Source organism: Falco rusticolus, chromosome 5, assembly GCF_015220075.1.
Source record: "Falco rusticolus isolate bFalRus1 chromosome 5, bFalRus1.pri, whole genome shotgun sequence".
Lineage (NCBI taxonomy): Eukaryota > Metazoa > Chordata > Aves > Falconiformes > Falconidae > Falco > Falco rusticolus.
Window position 1 is genome coordinate 61,218,050 of NC_051191.1, and position 18,749 is coordinate 61,236,798.

Sequence of the window (18,749 nt, forward strand, 5' to 3'; positions counted from 1 at the left end):
GGAATGCAGGATGCTTTGCTGGGCAGGATAAGGCAAGCCAAGACCACCGGTACCACCACTGTCACACTGCATCACCTTCTCTGCAATCATCAACCAGCCTCTTTTCAGCAATGGGGACAAAACTACCCCCATTACAGCAAAGGCATGGAGCTGGGCCAAAAAACATGGGGGAAGACCCAGAACAGAGCTAACAATGCCCCTAGGGTAAAGGATGGTATTGAGGATTATATCAATATGGAAGACAGAAGCAAACTAGTCACTGGTAGATAGGATTAATTCTCCATGTGTAAAATCCGAGTTTCACTTAGAAGCAAAGAGAAAAACTACGGAATTTTTTCCAGTAGCCGCAAAAGCAGCAAATCTGTTATCTTTCTCAAATTTGTACACCAAACAAGTACTCACGTGACTCAGTGCTACTTACCTCTCACCTTCCTTCCTTCCACTACCAGTGACTTCAATGACTCTTACTCTTGTCCCAAAGAATTTTTGAGTTACTAAACTGCAGAACAACTGGTATTTAAAAACAAAAGAATACAACTGATGATAAAACATACCACATCTGAAATTGAGCATTCAAGAACAGCTTCAGCAAAAAATACTCAACACTTCAGATTCTCTACTGAAAAAAAATCCATCTCTACATTGTTATTTGCCTGCATTTAAAATTCCTATAGAACAGCTCTTATTTATTTATCAAGCACTAACCAATCCAGCTTGAGAAGTGCCTAATCCTGTTACAGTTTTCCTCCACATCATCATCATATACCTTGTGCCCTGTATTTAAATCTGAACGCACTTCTCAAAGTCAATGGGCTTGAGCCTTGGGCCAAAATTCCTGCCCAGGAAGCAAAGGTGCCCTACAGTTTATACCTCCCATTGGAGTTCTACTTCTGGACTCTACTTTTTGTCCCCTCACAGTCTTCCTGTGTAACCTTGTGGGTACAACTTCAGCCCAAATTCAGCAGTATACTGAAGTACTCGCTTCACATCATGCATGTGAGTTGAAAATCAATGCAATATATTGACCCAGTCATGACTTGCTGAAGGTCAGAAAGCAAACTGGTGACGGAGCTGGAAACAAAACAGAGACCTCCCGATCTCGAGATCAATTCCTTTAACCTCCAGGCCATGTTTGCATGAATTAACAAGGGAAACAATTCATCTGCAAGTGGTCTGAACCATTTTAGTGATCAGGTAACGTGTCCCAGTTCTGTCATCATTACATTTGTTGGCTCAGAGCTCTGATTTCCACCCCCATGCCACTTGCCCAACAATTTCTGTCCTTGGGAAAAAGTAATCAAGTATGATAAGGATGACAATCATAATTAGCTTAAAATGCAGGCCTGCTGGCATGTATTGAGAACACATTTTAATATAAAGAGCTAATGTGAAGGGAGCAAGACTAAAGCAATAGAAATTTTTGATGAATTGAACATGGATATCCAAAGCCAAATTATGAGAAATGATTGCTTTAGGAAGTGGTAGGAATTCCCTTTACATAAATTACTCCTTTAAATATTTAAAATCCCACTTCAACCTCAGTAGAAATGAATGTTTAATATCTGCTCTTCTGTAACCTCACAAAAGTATTAATAAAATGCATTTAGTCCAGTCAGCCCATATTGCTCTCAAAATACAGGCAAGAGAAGGTGGACAAAGACCAAACAAGGTAAGAAACCATCTGATTTCAGTCAGGTAGCTTTGCTGAGCTACCTGTCATCAAGTAAATCACTTACCAAGAAGAAAGGAGAACAGACCTAAATGTTTGAAGGTGACTCTCTGTAACAGCAACCAGTTATAAATTATATCACATTAGCACCACTTCTGTATTTTAGAGATTTTCTTTCTTCAATGCATTTGTCTATCTTCTGCCATTTTTCACAGTTAAGCAATTATTGGTCTTTTGGAAGGACGCCAGCTGTCAGTACTTCTGTCAAACTGACACTTCACAAATATGTAAGAGTCCGCATTTCTGATGATGAATTCCTCACTGAATGTGTGACAGGATAAATTACTGCCAGCAATACCTACACAACGACTCCATGGGTCAGTGGGCTTCCCATAAAGAGACAGGCAAGGTGAAAGGCACTGCCACAAGATGACAACTGCCACATTGTGAGATTTAAAAAGAGTTGTGTTTGGTTTTCTAAGCTAAACTTCATGAAAATCCCAGCAATCAAAACGCCGCAAGCGCTATGGCCATACCCATTATTGGTAACACATATGATGAGAGTCAGGCAGAGCTATAGGACAGCTCTTCATCAAGGAAGTATTAATAACAACACTAAGTTGCCTCTTCAACACAAAGACTACGCACACTATTTGGGTCTTCCTGAATCATTTAAGTTTCTCAGCTAAACAGATGAGAATGAGTCAGATGCAGCCCTCCTTGTGCTACAAAACACAGAGTCAGCACGCGTGTTCCCCTGTCCCATCCCTGCTCTCCTCAACGCTGCAGACACACTGGGGAAGCAGCCACCCTTCCCGACGCTTCTCTGCTGTGTCCCCATGACTTCTCCAGGTGCCCTTGCCATCCCCACTGCCCACAAAGAAAACATCCACTGCATTTGCAGGGAGAGAAACCCTCAACCACACCAATGAAACCTCTCAAAGGACCAGCTGCAGATCAACAAGCCTGCATAAAACACCTCTTTTCAAGAGTTTTACCCTCACATCACAGACACAGATGCAGAGACTGATGTCAAATTAATAAAACACAGATATCAACACCATATCGCAATGAGCAGTATTATACACTTACCACAGTAGCGTTGGTTGCATGTGTCTACTGCATAAGCCCACCACAGAAATAACCTCTTAACCTGCCCTAATTCATGTCCTTTCCAGCCTAACCAGCACAAAAGCTTAGCACAAGCTGTAAGTAAATCATGGTGAGTTTCCACTCCTTTGTCTTTCTCACTGAATTTCTACGTTGTGCATTGCCCCACTAGGTGAGGAGCAAAAGACAGTGTGGGTTCAGCAAGCTGCTGAATAATGAAGGTTTAATCACCCTCTTACTGAGCAGAGCTTGACTAACTCAAGTGCCCAACTCTGCCGCTAGTTCTTTTGCAAACTCTCTCCTAACCAACTCATTAAACGGCACAACAAAGTATCACCCTGGGAAGGTGATTAAACTCTTTCCTGGAGAAAGCAAGGAACAGTCTGTGATAGCTCGATGTGCACACATGCTAGGACTCAGAGCCAACAAGCAGAGGTCTCTTTCCAATTGACAAAGAGAAGTGCTGGTATCTGGGGGGGGGGGGGGGGGGGGGGGGGGGGGGCGGGAAGGGGGTTCCCTTGTTCCTTTTAATTATTTCCAGTGCTATCAAAAGACACAGTACTGTATCTACAGCTGATACAAATCTCATCAAATCCACTAACTTTGACAACACTACATGGATCTAAAGCAACCTAGATCTTGGTTCCAAAGCCTTAACAATTACAAAGTAACACCCTAAATTTTGGTTCTCCTTTGAAAACCCACTGACTGCTCCCAATAAAACTGAAAATACTGACTTTGCTTTCTGCTCAACCAGGCTAAAACAAAAACGTGCTTTTCTCAAATCTAACCAAAAAAACTACATGTCACTTAAAATAACAGCAACCACTGACTGCTGCTTCCACTCCCACAGCTACCTTCCATTACTGTAAGCAAGCAGTCATTGTGCTTAAGTCTTCTGGACAAATCCGTAACAGATGAAATGAAACAGTGGTTATGTAAGAACAAAATATTTAAAGCAAAAAAAAAATATTGAGCTATTTAAGTTAAATATTAGTCACATTGATTCCCTCAAAACTGTTACTGACTTATTATTACTAATATAGGACAGCAATGTAGAACAGACAGCAGCCAAAATGTGTAACTCCTCTAAAAACAGAACTTACATAAATTCCATATATAATTAATTTGGAAGACCATGAAACCAGAATTGCAGGAAAAACATAGGATACAAAAAAAGATAATACAATTTGTCTTAGAAATCCCACAAACTGCTGAAACATCTAGTTAATTCCAAAATAGAATTCCCACAGTAAATGAAAAACCACTGAAAATAGCACAAAGAGCCCAAAATAGCACCAAAACCTGACAGAACTAAAGTTTACTATGGATGTGTTGTAAGATGTCTAGCTACAGCTTCCCGAGATAACTCAGCCACACGTGGATGATATAAATCGTATCTTTAACAGAACAGAGCATCACAAACAAGCATGAATCGATAAGGTTGTACACGTAAAGTGAACGCAGAACGCATCAGAGCAAAATCCTCTGTGCCAAGGCAGATCTCACAGTTGCTCAAGGCAAATACTGGAGCTCCACGGAGCAAGGAAGTAAAGTCCAGCAGGATGTTATTCGAACAGCACAGAAAGCCTGCTGACACAGAAACTCCTGCCGGAACACCCTGACTTGGGTTTTGGGGGTCAGCTGGGAAGGATCTGGGTTGCAGCCAGCACCCCACGCTGCAGCCAGCTCCCGCTATCAAGCTGGTGACTGAGCTGCGACATAGGTGCACTTCCAGCAGGGAAGGGTTTGTTTGGGCTTGTTGCCACATTGGGTCTTGATCCAAGACTCAAAGAAAATGAGAACTAAGTCACTATGGCTCTATTTAACATGGACCGTAATGACCACAGATACTGTCAAAAGCAAGCTGAGTAGAGGCCATACACAATCAGATTTATGTAGATATGATTAAAGGGATCCTTACAACTCAAAATCACACATAGAAAATCTGAATAATTCTTTCCAAACCTACACCAAAAAAGGTGGAAAACACTGATTTCATTTTTTAGCAGCACATTCTCCTGCAGCCTGTGCAACTGAGCCAGGGACATGCACAGGGTCTGAAATCGAACCGACTACAGCTTTAAACTAGGACACGTTTAAAAACACGTTCAATGGGTTGAGTTCTGTCTCTTCTCCCAATTCAGGGCATAACCAGAAAAATACTGACATTTCTCTACATTATAAGTATAAAACAAATAACTGCACCAAAAGGTAAGAGTAAACCTGGGATTTTTAAATTATTTACCAAATTTCTGAACTTAAGTTAAGAAAATTAGCCTAATTGAAATACTTGATTTTTCTCATTTAATTAGCCTTGTTAAAACCTGCCACTGAAATAACACAAGCTTGTGAAATGCGAAGATACAGGATTCTGCCTTCAGCACATGAACTGAACCAGCTTAAGCTATTCTACAGAGATGGCCTAAGGAAATACAAGTAACACCAAGAACTGGATCATGAAAGATGAGAAGTACTAACAAAAGAAGTAGTCTCTACAGTGGTCTTTATTTTTTAAAAATCCACAGCTGCAGTGCTTAAAATAATGCAGTTTGCAAACCTAGACTTCAACTTCAGCTACTACACGGGAGCCCGTGATGAGGACGGGAAACATGACAAGAGATCCCTTTCTCGACTTAACACAGCCAGAACCAAGGAACGCAGAGGGTAAGCAGGGAAAACAAGAGAGAAGAAACCAGCTAGCTAAAGCTACAGCTGTGAGCCAGGACTTTTGTAACTGGTGAACGAGGCTTTCAGCAGCAAACTGAAGGATGCGAACTGAGATCCACGCAGCAAAAGTAGGTAAGGACACTTCCAGAGAACACACTGGGATCAAAGAAAGGGCAAGTGCTTTTGCACTGGCTGGATCACAAGCGCTGAACAGAGCCAGAAGTAAAAAGAAACATGAAAAGAAGTGGCTGTCATTATAGAGGAATGACAAGACATGTTGGGACAAAACACTGGAGGAAGCCCAGGCTGGATTCACTGATGAAAAGAAGACAGGCAGCAGATAACACATGGAGCAACGCCGCCAGAGTACAAAGCCAGAGCGGTGTGGGAAACCCGACAGCATGTATCAGGGCAGAGGCTAAAAAGGAAAATAAAGGAGAAAGCTTTAGCAATCTAAAAGGCCTTTGAAAAAAAAAAAAGCTTTCTGAGAAGGAAAAAAAAATAATCAAGGGAAGATACAGACTAACATCGTCTCTGTACTGTAATCTGGGCAGGAGACCTACACAACAATACACAACACATGCAAAACTTTGGACACAGATATAAAATTTGCTGGAAAATACACTTATCTAACTGGGTATCTCACAACTCCCTGTGACCCCATCTGTGTTTCTACAGAAAGTGACAGTATCCAATTAAACATCTGGTGCTAGGCTGAACACAAAAGAGAAAACTGTTTCCTAACACTCACCATGGTCTTGCAAGTCATGAGCTTCAGCTAGGTTATTATCTCAGCCTGCACCAATGCCGTGTTAGTGGTAATCATATCATTACCGTAACCAACCTAAAGTTTAGATATTTGACCAGGTGTAAATTCACTGTGAGGAAGAATACCAGACCAGAGCTCTTACACTTTTGACTTCAAACAACTTATTTTATACAATATTTTGATTTCACTTTGACAGAAAGAAGACAGCAACTGGTCAGACTGAGGAATGGATTTTTCTTTTTCTTCTTTTTTTAATCAAGATGTCTCTGCTCTTCTACTTCCCGGATAAAAATACCCTGTACACCATGCACATAATTCGTTACATGCTCTTGCTCAGCCATATATTCAAGTCTCTTTCAAAGGGACCTTCCCAAATCTCTCTCAGATGAGGCTGTGTCAGCCCTGGCCCCGGATTACCTACCTGCAATAATGTACTTAACATCTCAAGCACTTGCTCTGTACTCACACTGGCTCTTTGCTTGTCACAAAACTAATTCCTAGTTTCTAGCTAAATTGCCTCTTTCCCCTGTGGTTATTTGTTTTCCAGAAGAGCTTCTTTTAAGGGAGGCTTTGATTTTAAATATCCACATTAGTTATAGCCTCCAGGTCAGCTTTATTTACCATTTCGTTAACTTTTTCAGATCATTCTTTGCAGATTAAAGGAACCCTTGCAGAACTTGGCTGCACAGCATTGCTCACACCCTTCAGGCATTAGCACACAGCAGGGCTGCAGTTTAGCATGTTCAAAGAAACATAATTTTTAAAATACTACAATATTTTATCTACATGAATTAACATGGTAAGGCAACAGTTTCAGCTTTTTACACTTGGACTCTCACTAAAAATGGAACTTAGTTTTTCCAGTCTGGATGGTTGAACTATGGTGAAAACTTTTGCTTTCCTTAAATTGCCAATTATCATAGATGCAGATTGTTAGTATTAAGTACCATCTAGCCACATCCAGAATTATACCAAGTCAAGCTCACTTCTGATGTACTTTTTATAAGAGCAAAACTAGGGGGTTTAAGCACCCCTGCCCTGCTGGACGCAGAGCATACCCCCTCCCTCATCACACTTCAGAAGCTCAGCCACCTTTTCCTTTACAGCTCCTGTAGCTGCCCACATTATTTCAGTTCTCTCCATCTTTTTATCTTCCTCCAATCCTTACATCAAGCTGTTTGGAGCTTCTGAATTTTCCAACACTGACTTCTTCGTTATCCAACATGAATAACTCAAGGACGGGAGGCAAAGGGCTTCTGCACAAAAACCAAACCACCTCCAGCTGGCCTCATTCAGCCTCTCTGTGTTGCCCCTTGGGTTTTGGGAGCCCTCTTCATGTGCAGGGGGCCTGTTGGCTAAAAGTCAGAAACCGCTGATGCAGATCTGGAGGGCTCGCACCTACACCTACAACAGAACCCCTTTCCCCCCCCCCACAGCCACTAGCCGGTCAGCGCAGAGGACAAGGAGCACAGCCAGTCCCTGCTGGGAAATGGCAGCTGCTGCATCCAACGCAGAACCTGCAGGTGGTCAGCAGGATGCTCACATCAGGAGAGGGCAAGATAAACACTGAGGGTCAGCTCACCTGCTGGAATTACGGCAAGAGGCATTAAGTGGAGTCTATAACGGATTAAACACTGTCCTGAAGATCACCAAGGCTTAGTCTCACTGTTCTCCTTATATTAATGTGACATCATTATGTGTTTGAGTGGACCTGTTTGAAATATCCATCAATCATTTCCACAGGACAGGGAAGAGGGGAGGCAGCATACATCCTCTGGAAAAATCACCATTTTCAGAAGACCACACATTGCATCTGTTTCACAAAATATGTATCTTACAATGATAAATAATAACAAATATAAACTTCCACTAGACTAGATTTCTTCTGCTTATGTATTTAAAGGACCATAAACCATGTCCCTCCATCTTGAAGAGCTGCTTAAACTACAGTGAACTGTTAGAAATTAATCAGGTCTACAAGGTATCAATTCATTACACTGGCTAAGATACAAGCACTAATCCCTAACGGCTATCTTGCAAGCATGTAAAGTTCATTAACTTCATGTTTTGCTTAGGGCTTGCATAAAATTAAATATTGATTGTCTGGCCACTTAATACAATGTAAAGATATGTGTGTATTTGAGAAACATAAATATTGATTACAGAAGTAATCAAATGTCAAGCAAAGCCAGACTAATGACATTTTTAAGGTTGCTTTTGGTTTTTTTTTCCTCAAAGAACCAAAGCAACACTGAGGACATGCTAAATGGAAGGAATAACACAGGTGTTAACACATACACAGTCAACTACCTTTATTTCAAATTTGGTTTCTTTTTAAACTGGGGGATACTCTTCAGTTTTCAGGAAATGATTAAGTACAGACTATGGTTCCATGTTGAAAGTATGACTGCAGGACATGCAGCCACTGTCTGCTCAGGGAAAGGGAATTACAAAGGAAGGATTTAATTTCTTAAAAAAGATTTTCTCGCTGCTTTGTATGTCATTCTGCAATTCAACCTTCACCATATGGTTCAAGCAATTTCCCAGGCTCATTAACCTCACTTTTGGGGTAAAAGGAAGCAAGCGTGGTTATTGTTTACTGCACTTACTATATTTCTGCAATATAGATTTTAATTTGGGGGGCATAAAGAAAAGTGTAAGCAAATAAACTGTTGTGTGGTACATAAAACAGAGTCAGTCTTGGTAGCCTGTCCCAATGAGACTCTGAAGCCAACTTTATCCTCTGGGTGCCATATTAAAATTTACTTTATTCCACTGTGCCTGCCAATTTGGATACTGCACTTGCTGACATAAAAGCATAAAAAGAATACAGTAGTTAATTAGATAAACTATAATGATTTTGAAAATATTGCTTGGAAAAGAGGTGGAACACAATTTCACTTGAGGGATTTGCTACTTCTCTGCAAAAATCTGCAATTTCCAAACTTTCCAAACACAGCTCTCTACAGCTGTAAAGCACTGCAAGAGAGGCTTGGGGGATATGAGGACATCACACCAATAACTAGAATACTCTCCTTCCTGTGACTTTGATATTTTTGCTACAGCATGAGGGCTTGAATTCTAAAGTCACCTTGTTCTGGCTTTTTGCTGTAGTTTGATACTGGATGAATAAAATTCTCAGTGTCAATAACTCTGAATAGTTCAAATAAAAGAAAAAGAGGATTTTCTTTTCCCTTGGCTAAACTACTTGTCTGAGGTGAGAGACAGAACATAAAACATGATTTCCTGAAATTGTTAGTTAGAAAAGGCAGAAGAGTTGCTGGGTTTCTATAACTAAAGTACTTTGCCCTACTAAACTCTGTGCACATTGTAGAGCTACAGCCTCCATTTGCTGTGATACCCGAGGGTACCGTTTTGCCAAAGTGCCTGGTAACTTTTCCTGCGTGTCCCTGCTGATGCACACTGTCGCCCAAAGAAGGCACTCCTTGGGTAAGAGATGACACTACCAAGTAAAGGAAATTTTAAGACATACTGACTAAGCCAGGGAATTTGCAGTGCATTTGCAATTACTCTTCATCATTCTCTCCCAAAGCAAAAGAACGTATATGGAGCTTCTTCACTTCAGACTATACCAATTGAGAAAAATTATTTACATTCTGCCCCGTAACACACAGCGCAAGGCAGTCTGCTTTCTGCCTATCACAGGCATATCAGTGAATGTATCTGGCAAGCTGGCCAGCTGTTTACTCTTACTTCGTGTTTTTGGGGAGCCAGTCATGACAGTTCAGGGCAGTTATAAAAGCTTCAGTCTGTGAAGCTGGTAATTGTTAGTTGATTCCCCTCCCCCCCCCCAAAAAAAAAAAAAAAAAAGATGGAAGTTGCCCTTCACGTAGACTTCTGGATGCCTTTTGTAAGAGGGTCTCAGGAAGAAGTGGTTAACAGATTGTGGATGCCACTTTCCCCAAAGCAGGAAAGCCTCCTTCAACAATATTTACCACATACTGTGTCCTGCTACGATATTGAATGACGGCAACTGATGGCACATTTGCACTCTATGGTGGGCAAATTTATAACACACTTTTCCTCAAATGTAAATAACACATCTGTGCTCTTTCCTCACCAGTGTATTGCTGCCCTGGCAGAGCAGCCCCCAGATAACAAAACATCCCTGTATGTGCACACCTGATTCCTTCAGTGCCATCTCTCAGAAAACAGATGATGTTGCTCAGGCTCTTATTTCATTGCTCGTCTGTCACCCATTTTGTGCCTTGGCAGGTATGACTGGTCTCTCAGGTAAGTTCAGAACCATGTTTTCATAAAATGCTGCCAAGGCACACAGCACGTGACAGATAAGGAATTATCTTGCCAAACCCAGAGAGGAGAAGAGATCGTGACTTCCCCATAACAGAAGGAAATCCTTTACATGGATTTTTACAATCCCACCATGCAGCTTAGCATGAAGAGGACAGCAAATCTTTCCTCTGACATTTAAGTTTTGGCACACGCTGCTTTCTCTAGTGTAAACTTATTTCTGTTAGAAAGAGAAGGCACCTCCTAAGATTTATAATGAATCTGTACTCTTGCAAGAAGTTTGTTTTGCTGCTGCCTTTGTCAGGCAGCGAAGTTACCCAGCAGTTGTCTGAAAGCCAACACAGGCTTCCTGCAGCTCCCAACCAGGGTACAGAGCAGGGGTTGTTACAGCTGGAAAGGAATGATAAATGTACAGGAGATGCTTCCATAGGACGTCACAGAATTATCTGCATAAACCAATAGGTGTATTTCCTCAACACCACAAAACCAAGGAAACTGATAAACACCCACAAGACCCATTTAAGGTAATTAAGTGTTTACCCAACATATTTTTCACCTGTACTTCCGTTAAAAAGAAGTTTTGAATCTTATACCTGGGTTACATCTTCCCTTAGCCACCACCCCTCTTAGCATCTTGGTTGAAAGGCAGAGCAGCATAGGATAAGTGTCCAACACAAGGATGACAGAGCACACCCTTAGCACCACAGCATTTGTAATGTCTTGCTGAAGGGTTCAACAGGAATGGAAGGACTATAAGGTAGCACTAGTAAGGAGAATCAGCTAGTCTGAAGGAAAATACTTGATTCCAAAGGACTAATGAGAGAGATACAGAAGGAAAGACTCACATCAGCAAGGACCCCCAAGTAACTTTGCTCTCAAGACATGAGTAAATAAGCTATAAAGGAGTATCCCAACCAGTCACCTACAAGTGATCAGGCAGTCAGCTCTAGTTTACTCCATTACACTGACACGAACCATACACACGGAAAAAGACTTCTAGTAGATATACCTTTGGCCCAATTTATCCTCACTGGGTTTCTGGGATCATTCCCTCTTCTATACCACCCCAAAGAACTCCATTTCCACCAGTATCTTGCCAGAATGTTTGAAAGAAAAATTGTAACAATGAGCTCCAGAGAAGGCAGCTTACAGGCAATAAACCCCACACCTATCTTTGCCCTCACAGGGAATAGTGATGCTTATACTTGTTTCCCCAGACAAGCAGCAAAATACACAGCATTAAGCTCTTGAGTGGCTGTCAAAGGTGATGCCTCCCCTGCACTTCTTTAAATTAAGGCTGTGGTGTGACACAAGCCCTACAGCTACCAACGTGATTCTGTGTAAAAATCCTTTAACAGCATTAGTGTACTGAAAAAGAACAAATTCTACAACTTTTAATGCACCTATATTTGCACCTAACAGTATATCAAAACAAAAGCGAGACGTAATGCCAGGTTTTGCAAAAGCAAGTTGAAAGGATTTTAGAGGAATCATCCCACGGCCAGCAAATCTTCATGAATGGTCCTTTCTGAACAGTCTACAGCTGGAGTAAAAGAACAAACCTGTCTTAAAAAAGCAGGGCTGACCCAGCCCATGAGCTGCTCCAAATGAGGCAGAGCCCAGCTGCACCCAGGCAGGCAACACAGGGATTGTCCACCCTCTGACCAGACCATGCTCTCCATGCTTAGATTAAATCCCCGGGCATGCTGCACTGGTTTTGGCTGGGATAGAGTTGATTTTCTTCACAGTAGCTGGTATGGGGCGATGGTTTGGACTTGACTTAAACTGTGTTGATGACACAGGGATGTTTTCATTACTGCTGAGCAGTGGCTCACACAGAGCCAAGGCCTTTTCGGCCCCTCACCCCACCCCACCAGCCAGCAGGCTGGGGGGGCACAGAAAGCTGGGAGGGGACACAGCTGGGACAGCCAACCAAAGGGATATTCCATATCATAGAATGTCATGGTCAATAGTAAAAGCAGAGGGAAGAATGACAGAATACCTGAAGTTGGCAGGGACCCATAAGGAAGGGAGGGGATGTTCAAAGTTACGGTGTTTGTCTTCCCAAGTAACGGTTACACACAATGGAGCTCGGCTTTCCTGGGGATGGCTGAACACCTGCCTGCCGATGGGAAGCGGTCAATGGATACCTCGCTTTGCTCGGGACAGCAGCTTTTGCTTTACCTGTTAAACTGCCTTTACCTTAACCCTTGAGTTTTCTCACTTTTACCCTTCCAATTCTCTTCCCCATCTCACCGGAGGAGCGAGCGAGTGAGGGGCTGCATGGTGCTTAGCTACCAGCCAGGATTAAACCAGGACACACACCAGCACTGTCTTGGGGTTGCCCCACAGCTGCCTTCATGCAGCATAGGGCCTGCTCCTAGTGCCATCTGGGATGTGTGTTGGTGCTGTCCCACACACGTCCCTCAAAGGCAGCGGTGCAAGGGAATGGCACCTCCTTGGACCTCCAAACGAGTCGCACGAGCTGCACCCTCCAGCACCACACACACACATCTCAATCCACTGGCTGAGGCTGTTGGTGCATTCACTCCCTTCCATGTACACATGGGTTTTGTCTAGAGTGCACCTGCAACTTATAACAATTAAGTTTTAGAAGAAGAAATATTACCCAAAAAGAGGTAAGAATTTCAAAACAAATTGAGGCAGGGGGGATGGGGGGGCTCTGGGGCTCCTGGAAAGAGCCAAGGAAAGCCACCTTTTGCAACAGTTTTAGTAACAGCCACTGAAGAGCTAGGCAATCTATTGGAGATGCTCTAAAAAACCCAGTATATTGGCAATGTAAGCACTGGTAACAGTCAAAAATTGCCTCCTTATCAAAACCAGGTGAAAATTTTGCATTTAATTATGTAACAGAAAAAAAAATTTAAGCTTTTCAGCATAAAGTGAATTCTTCCATTGGTATGTGTTTATGAAAAAATTAAAACCCAAGTTGGTGAGTACTTCGAACTTATACAGAGTACAAATGTCTCACAACTGTGTTATCTTCTATGGATTGAACCGCTTCACTAGGTGGGCTTTAAATCCAAGATGTTCTATGTCCACATGACTTTACTATGCAGGGAATGAAATCCTCAAAACACTTGTAAGAGATGTCTACAAAAGAGACTAGGATTATGACCTATCAGACCTTCAACATCCACATAACCTTGATCCTTCAAAAACAGTAATATCTTTGCTTTGTTTTTAAAAATCATAAAACTTACTACAGAAAAAAAGATACTACTTGAACTAGAAAGGAAATCCTTGACATGGAGAGACAGCACTCAGATGCTTTCTGCTTCAGTCTGGGCATTACAATTTCTCCCCATACGGATTTGGCATCCACCCTCACCTCTCAACTGCTATAACTGAGGAAGAGGTTCTCCAAAGTCAGAGAATTGTGAAACTGAAGAAATGATGAGAGATATCAGTGTTTAATATCACCAAATGTCATCCAGCACCAGCTCCCATTCGGTGTGTCTACTGTGCAAGTCCTAGCAGGCTGGTGAGAAGGGTCAGCCACAATGAGAGGTGCCTGTGGCAAGTGCAGTGCCCTGCCTGCCTGTTCCCACAGCGTTGCAGCATGCCACCACAGATGTGGGATGTGCAGACCCAGCTCAGGCGTGAGCAACGGAGGGGCCCCACTTCCCTGGTTTTGGCCCACACTTCCCCCTGTCTATACATCTGTAATTAGCCAGCAGACAAAGGTGCCAGCAGACAACAGTCAAGAACTTGTAGCATAGTTCCTGGGACCTCCAGATCCAACAAAACCCACAGCAGACTGCCCAGGACTGGGCTAGAGAAGCTCTACCCTGCCTGTTAATGAGGAACATATGCACAACTTTGGTAACATAATACTCAGAAGACACTCCGTCAAGATAAGGTTGAAAAGAAACAAAATCACTGTTGTTCTAATCCAGTTTTCACCTTGGCCCATCTACCCTCTATGCCTCCTGTTCTCCAGGCAGTATTTTCTTTATTATGCAATGCACAAAGGAGAAGAAAAAAACTTAAAGAAATTAGTGATCTTTTAGGTTGCCATTTTGTTCCACATTTCCCTTACTCTGCAATATACAACTGTTTTGTGTGCAAGTCCCTCAAGCTTGAATTCTACAGGCCCACCATCCCCAAGCTGCAGGACAGGAGGGAAAAGAAAAAGTGAGTTTTCTATTCCAGCCACTGCTGCCAAAAATTAAGCTGTGAACCCATCAGAAGAACAAGAGGACACAGAAGAGTGGGGTGCAGCGTGTTCCACATATTCTGGCTTTCTGTTCAGCGGTCCAGTAATGCCTTCTGCACATAGTAACACTCAAACTTGTGTTTCTGCACTGAAATGAGTAAATGCATAACACCACACACACATTTTTTGGTTAAAACCACAGAGAAGTTCTTTGTAGGGAGAATTTCACTTAATTATTCTCCCTAAGATTTGACTACTAACACCAGAATAAATATTCTCAAGGTCCTCAAAGGGGACATTTTCTTCTGAGCAGCTCTCCAATCTCTATGAGCAAGGGAGCTATTCTGGTGCACCATGTCTGTCTAGGAAATATTTAATAATTTGGGTGAGGTTTGAAAAGGTCTAGAGGACTCAGGAGAGTATCTCCAATTGTTCTTCAAGAGGGTTCACATGCTGATGTCACTAAAGATCCACCTTTAGCAGGTGTCTGAGGCTAAACATTTTAAATAAAGTGAATGTAATACGGGCCGTAAGTCAATTGCACAAGCTTAGATTAATTAAAAACTGAAACATCAACACATGAAAAATTCAGAATGCACAATGGAACTAAATTGATAAAAGTCACTGAACTGTTAAGTTCACTGGGAAGTAAACTGTACATCCTGCACATCAACAAGCCAAGGATGCTTAGAAGTTAACTGCATCCAGTGAATGAGTGATCAGGAATATTTAACTTTATTAGGAAAAGAACATCATAAAAGGCTGTGATTTCCTCCCTCCATCTTTATGGCACCATTATAAAAAAAAAGAATCCACTTATACAATTAAATTCAAAATTTCTAGCACATTTTCCTGTTTTTTAAATAGTAGATTCAAAAGGTGAGATAAAAGTTCCACTAAATGTCAAAACAGACACAGTGTAACCATAGTACATTATTATCCTGAGAAAGGTTACTTGAAAGTGTTAGCACTGGAACAGATTTTGCTGCTGTTAAAGGTCACAGACATTTTTTCTAATAGTTTCCACTGGAATAAGATAGGGCTATTTTGGTAACTGCTCTGCAACAGCAGAATAGATAAATCTGTTGACTAAAACAGTAAAAGCATAAGAACAGCTGGGTATTTTTTATCTAACTGGGTTAACATTTTGTGTATACACTGATATCACACGTTTACACAGCTACCAAATTATATCTGTAATGGTTACACAGCTACAAGGATCAGTCATCAAAATCAATTCTATCGCTACCAATCTCTATAAATATTAACGTTCCACACTAAAATACTTGATCTGCCACAGGGAATCAAAATCATTTCATCTTCACAGAACACTTTAGTTTACTCATAGAATTTCCATGACTATTACCTTGCCTGGTTTATAAGAGGAATTAGTGCAGTTCCACATCATTACTAGTGTAAATCACCCAAATACGATCGAAAGACACCATGCTTTCTCTCTGATTTTATATAGTGTCCTTGCTTTTATAGGAAGTAAAACATTACCGTTTAATCTTGCAAAGGCAAATTCTGCATCAGTTGTGGCAGAGGGGAGACTGATTGTCATGTAATCATTTATACAGCAACTTCAACAACAAGCCCCAGTGCTGAAGCAGGGACATGCTGTGCTGAAGAACTGCACATCCACATACATCAGTGAGACAGGGTCCCTTGGGAAGGCATCCTGGCACACCACCCAACCACTCCTCCATCCTCTGTGTCCTACAGGGGTGTTTCACAGCACTTCTCAGCTGCCACTCCACAGAAAGCAGCTGATGCAGGGAGAGATGGAAGTTGAGCCTTTCAAAGGCACAGTGGCAGCTGTCATTCATCGATTTTAAGGAGAAGCAGTTGCTCAACTTTGATGATCTGGACAACCCAGGTCCCATCATCAGGAGCACACTGGAGAATGGGAGTTCAAATCCACTACGAAGCCACAGTGACATGGTCATTCCCCCTCTGGCCCTAGGATGCAAAACTCCCATGACACTTGCTAATTAATAGCAAGCCTCCTGGAAATGAAGAATAAATTAGATGTGATACAAATGCATTCTCCATCTGCTGACTCACCACAAGTCACGCCACAGAAGCTAGTTTTTCCATGTGCTTTCAAGGAATAATAACCTGGTGGCTCCCAGCTTTACAATGATCTCATTGCCAAAAACGTTTCAGGCAACCCAGAGCCTTTCTCCTTTAGCATCAAACATAACAGAAGTAGCCAAGAACTCGCAAGCTTTGCAAACCCATAAAAATTGCATTTGGCTTTCAGCTATGGAACAAAAATAGAACCAAATCACAGAGGTTTCATAGTCTATAGGAGCTTCAACCAAGAAGCAAAATCAAGCTGCCGCCTTTGCCAAATTTTTGAAAGGTCTTGGTTTGTAGCAAAAGTAAAACAGGCTGATGGTTACTGGGTTTGATCTTCTACATAAAACAAGCCTCCATTTTCATTACAACTTTCTTTGCTCAACTTTCAACTAACATGAAGCATATTATTTAGAATCCCATCCAATTTAAATAAACACTCCAAGCAACTGAGGATTTATCACATCGTTGATAATCAGTTCTAACGCTTCACTGCATCCACTGATAAAAATATGGGTTTTTTCCTTCCTTGATTGAATTTTGCTGACTAACATGGAACTACAGGAAGCAAAGAACCCCCCAGGATCAGATATGTTCTCCTTGTGGAGGTAGTTATACCCTAGAATCAAATGTCTTCTTTTTTATGAAACAGCCAATCTGTTTACTTTAAGTTCTCATTACAAAAACATGTTTCCCTAAATTCTGTGGAGTTAATTCCCTGTATCGAGTGGTCTACGAATCTTGTTCTTAATTAAACAATGCTTCTCTTGTGCTTTGCATGCTTTTCTAATTATTTTTCCCCTCTTTTTTTAAAGGTGAATTGCTTTGATGTGTGAAGCAGTCAATGATATTGTCAGAACATTTCATATAAGCTCTCTGCTTTCCCAAGCTTTGAGCATCAATATTAGTATCTGGTTCTTAAACTTTTATTCCAGACAAGAAAAAAGGAAATAATTATTAAAAAGAAAGAAAGCCTCAGGATGAAAGTAACATTTAATTAGATATGAAAGAGTAAATTACTTCTTTGTGACAAATTTTCTGACAATGACAGTTACAACAAAGCAATTCTTTTCATCACCAGCAGTTATTTAATACCTGTACGAAGCAACAGGTAAACCCGCTTCCCCTTCACAGACATAAGGTTCCCAAAGTAAAAGTAGCATGAACTTCACCCAGTGCTGCAGACAGTAGCTGAGGACATGCCAAGGTCTTTCTGACCAGACTGTACGTGCATCTGAGAAGCATTGGTAGGAGCTGTCAGTCTGAACATGCACTCCACAAAGCTGCAAGAATACACTCATCAAGAGGAGAAATCCAAGGGCAGAGGGAAGGGGCAATCAACAGAGGACAGCCCATGCAGGCTGGAGCCCAACAGTTCGTTAACTTGGGCCCAACCTCTGTCAGTCAGCAAAGCCTTTGAAACCCCCCCAAAAGATGGGAAGTTTCCTACACTGTGTGCATTTCTTCCTCCTTCCCTCCTTAAAAGCATCTTCTGATGGTCTGATTTCTTGTAAGGGAAGGTTGCCCATCCTTTACTCTGTATGACCAGGGGATACCACGATCCCCAAGTGATCCACAGAAAAACAAATGTTCCAGGTGGGTTTTTCCCTCTTTACTTCAATGTGCACAAGTATTCTTTTCACTTCACACTCAACCATTTGTTTTGCATGGATGTAGTAATAACAGGGTAAATCTGTGAATGTTTTAAAAACCTGTCAAATCACTGTAGTGCAATATGCACATATATCCACTGTACACTGCAGGACTTCAATACATACCAATACTTCCAGCATACTTTTTTTTTTTTACTTTATAAAGTAAAAGCAGCCTGATTTTTGCAGAGCAACAAGTACCTGCTGCTCCTACTGACAATGTCAGCAGTAACTCCGCAGCAGCAATGGGGGAAGGAAGCCCTATCTCCAGCTCACAACTGAACCAGCTTGCCAGCAGGTGCCTAACTTTACGTGTCTGGACCTGAACACTGTGGAACAGCTTTA

General features: G+C 41.7%; 1 protein-coding gene across 2 annotated transcripts in view; it reads right to left on the minus strand.

Moving 5' to 3' along the window:
- Positions 1-18,749, minus strand: part of CHST11 (carbohydrate sulfotransferase 11) — a 170,033-nt gene that overhangs the window by 114,201 nt on the left and 37,083 nt on the right. The gene's annotated exons all lie outside the window — the stretch shown is intronic.